The sequence below is a fragment of the Dendrobates tinctorius genome, unplaced genomic scaffold, assembly GCF_039654945.1.
Source record: "Dendrobates tinctorius isolate UK_male_01 unplaced genomic scaffold, ASM3965494v1 ptg000027l, whole genome shotgun sequence".
NCBI classification, from domain to species: domain Eukaryota; kingdom Metazoa; phylum Chordata; class Amphibia; order Anura; family Dendrobatidae; genus Dendrobates; species Dendrobates tinctorius.
Window position 1 is genome coordinate 3,501,358 of NW_027361695.1, and position 4,213 is coordinate 3,505,570.

At 39.9% G+C, this 4,213-nt stretch overlaps 1 long non-coding RNA gene across 1 annotated transcript; it reads left to right on the plus strand.

Annotated features, from left to right (window-relative positions):
• The first annotated feature begins 900 nt into the window (after positions 1 to 900).
• LOC141084712 (uncharacterized) lies at positions 901 to 3,685 on the plus strand. Its single transcript, XR_012231091.1, has 2 exons — positions 901 to 1,487; positions 3,468 to 3,685. It is a non-coding gene; the product is annotated as an uncharacterized lncRNA (long non-coding RNA).
• Positions 3,686 to 4,213: the final 528 nt, after the last annotated feature.

Genomic DNA, 4,213 nt, shown 5'->3' on the forward strand with positions numbered 1-4,213 from the left:
TTATTTGTTAGGAACATTAAAGGGGTTGTCCAGGTTTGTGCTGAGTCTGCAGACATTCTATGTGACTGCAGACTTCTGAATTCTCACAGTGCTCACTGAACGCTGTTAGGATTCTCTCATGCCGGTAATTTACATACATACGGTCACATGCTGACTAGACGTGTGTGGCCTCACTCAATGATAATGAACAGAGCGAGGCCGGGCACGTCTAGTCGGAATGTGGCCAGAAGTATATAAATCACATACTTGTGCTGACATGACTGTACATCGGCCAGGGAGTATCCTAAAAGTGTGCAGTGCATTCGTTGTGAGAATTCAGAAGCTGCAATGTCAGGATTCAGCTCTGCAGGTTCCAGTACTCATCACATGGACACGTCACTCATATGCGATTTTCATAGTTATGGTCCTGTGACAACGAGCTTCTCATCCTGCTTTCAGTTTTTTACTGAACATTGAGAGCATTAGGGAGAGCAGCTCGTGGGTACATGGCTAAGTGTGCAAGTCGCATATGTACTTTGGGGGGGGGGGGCGCCGAACCAAATTCTTGCCCCGGGTGCCAGAAAGCATAGATACACCTCTGCACACAGTAGTGATGCAGAGAGAGTCCAATCCAGGTATGTAGCAAGCACAGGGAAGTCCAGAACAAGTCTATAGGTAAATCCCAGACGCAGCAAGAGTACAGGAAAGTCCAAAAGCTGATTCACAAGTTGATCCCAGAAGCGGCGTGAACACGGGTGAGGCCAGAAACAGGTTCACATTAAAGCATAAGGTTGGTGACAGTTCTGACCGCTCTCACCGGGGAGAGTGAAGGGTTAAGAACAACACACAGTTCAGGAACACAGTTCTTACCAGATGAAGTGAACCAAGGGTTAAGTTCCAAAGTCGGAAGATTAGTGATAGCACTATGAGTGCAGCTTTCCTAGGCAGAGAACAGGGAACGTCCAGAGACACAGTAGGAGCACACTAAGAAACAAGCAGCACAGCTGAAGGAAGCAGAATACTCCAGCAAGGAAGGCAGCACCTGAGCTGGTTTTATACAAATGAGCAGGAAGTAGGGCACACAAAAACAGCAACCTCCATCTTGACAAAGGGCAAAATCATTCACAAGATGATTTAGAAAACCCAGAATACTGACAGCAATATAGACTTTTTTTATTCTGGATGGGTAGAGTTCAAAGTTTTTAAGCATATTTGATAATTTCTTCTATATTTTTAATTAGTCCCCTTAGGGGACTTGAGCCTTCAATTGCAGTGAGGGGCAATTAGTTATTTAGGGGCACAGCATGGAAATGTATTTTTATTCAGGGAGGCGTAATAATGACGCTGTAATTTTTAGGGGCACCCTGTCGGGATATGCTGCAGAAGACCAGAGAAGATGGAAGTCTGCAGAGACGAGCTGTGGATGTAAAAAGTCATCATGGCATCTGGACCAAATGGAGATGAAAAAGATGAGACTGAATCCAATCATAGAGGGTTTCAGCTATCTGGTACCTGGGTTCTAAGGTTTATTTATGATGCTGACTGCATCTAATAAGTATTGAGGTTCCTGTATGGTTTGAAGTGTGATGATGGCAGCATCAACTCCCAGTATCTCCTTACCATTGTTAAGAACGTACTGGGAATTTTAGCTTCATGCTAAACAAATGTATATGGGGCTGATGTGACATTGCAAATTATCAATGTACTAAGCTAGGCAATGTATTCCTGTACTGGTGTTGGTTCTTGTATTGATGAAGGGTCTGGTGCTATATTCATGTAATAATGGTGGTTCTGGTGCTGTTTTCATGTATTGATGGTGTTTTTTGTGCTATGTTCATTTAGTGATGATGTTTTTGGCGATGTATCCATGTACTGGTGTTGGATTTGGTGTTTTATTCATGTACTGGTAGTGGATTTGGTGTTGGATTCATGTACTGATGGTGGTTCTGATGCTGAATTCATTCATCAATGATAATTCTGGTCACGCTTTCCTGTATTGATGGTAACTCTTGTCCTGTATTCTTTTACTGATGACGATCCTGGTGATGTATTCATGTAGTGTTGTTGTTTCTGGTATTTTATTATAGAACCAGTTGTTATAGATTGTAAGCTTGTGAGCAGGGCACTCACTCTTGCTGTAACTGTTGAACCATGTGCTACAAGGTAGTGTCTTTATTATCACTACATGTCCCTGCTTACTTGTAAAGTGCTACGGAATATGTTATCACTACATAAATTAAATTATTGTTTGCTAATTAATGATAATTCTGATGATGCTTTCATGTACTTATGGTGGTTCTGGTGCTGTATTCATGCACTGATGGTGTTTCTGGTGATGTATTCATGACCTGGTGATGGATTTGGTGTTTCATTCATGTACAGATGGTGGTTCTAGTGCTGACTTCATGCATTAATAATAGTTCTGGCCATATATTCCTGTATTGATTGTGGCTCTAGTGCTGTATTAATGTACTGATGTTCCTGTTTTTTTTTATGTATTCACTGATGGAGGTTATGATGATGTATACCTGTACTGATGTTGATTCTGGTGCTGTAATTTTGTACGGATGACAGATCTGGTGATTAATTAATGTAATGAGAATGGTTCTGATGCTGTATTCATGTACAAACTTTGGTTCTGTATTCATGTACTTATAGGGGTTCTTGTTCTGTATTCATGTACTGATTGTACTTCTTGTACTTAGTTCATGTACTGATTGTTGTTATGGTGGTGTGTTCATGTGCTGATGATGTTTCTGGTGATGTACTCATGCACTGATGGTAGTTCTGGTTCTGTACTCCTGTAGTGATGGTAATTCTAAGGCTGTATTCGTCTTCTGCTGGTGGTTCTTGAAATTAATTAATGTAATAATAGTGTTTCTGGAGCTGTATGAATGACCAAATGATTTTTCTTATTCTATATTCATGTACTGATGGTGCTTCTTATGGAGTATTTATGTACTATTAGTTACTGATCCTGTACACATGTATTAATCCATAACTCATGAGATGACACACTACTTGATTACATTAATAAAGTATTGTCCTGTCTGACAAGGTAAGGAATACTACATCTGTATTTACAATTTCTATAATGGTCCCGAATACATATAAATTAGGATAATGCAACCATATCACAATAGAACAAAGACAAAATATATAAATATAAAAGTCAAAGGAGAAAAAGGTGCTGGCAAAGCTTTAATATGTTTACATTTTTATTGATGATTAATTGAAACCATTACCTTCAGTATAGTATAAGCAATCGATTGCATTTATTCACTGCAGTTTTATATTGCACTCAATTTTTGCTTCCGTCAGCAGAAAAGATACAAAGATAGAAATAATGAAGGCCAGGTCGATTCTATTGAGAACATTCTATGTTTTAATAATTGTAAATTAAGAGAAAATATCTGTGTTCTAACACGTCAATGGATAAATCACAGTGATATGTAGCATCTTAATAGTGTTATCCATTGTCTTATCAGGAGAGTAATTTGGGGAATGCGGAGTGAGGGTCTCTTCCCCTGAATGGTTCACGTGTCTGAAAAGATTCTGTCTGGTTGTGGGGATACCATTCCAGCTATGAGCCCCTATGAAAGGATATGGCAGATTCACACGTAAACGGAGCCGATTCGTATGAGAACTGGATTAATGAACGCGACAAGGAAAAAAAATAATAATAAAATCTTTGAAATGAGACAAAGCATGTCTGTGTCTGTATGTTCCGGCATAAATCACAATTACGGCCTGTATAATCTCTGACCTTCACACAGGCTCCAGGGTTCAAAGGTGACGCTGCTTTGTGTATTTATTGCTTGGCGCTGGGTATTCATCATTTTAGCTTCAATTTAACTCTTTGTTTCCTACAGTTGACTGGTACAGGCTGGGTATTTAGAGAGTCAACCCAGGTCGGACTGGACTACTTTGCATCCGCCAGAGGAAATGAAACTGGAATCCTAAAATCAAGTTATGTAAAACAGGTGTACATTCCATTTAAAGAGGATCGGTCATCAGGTCAAAAGTGATTAGTTTTGGCTCTTATTTTATTCCCGCTGCCCCCCTGAGTATTTAGCTTTTTTTCTTTTTTAAATCCGCCATACGGTTCCAGAGATATGGGCCTTTTTATTTTGTTAATTTTACAAGTGGGAGGTGGCTCACAGGGTAATAATGCAAAGCAGCCTAAAGACACGCCCCCAGAGACTCCCATAAGCCACACCCTCTTGTAAAGACC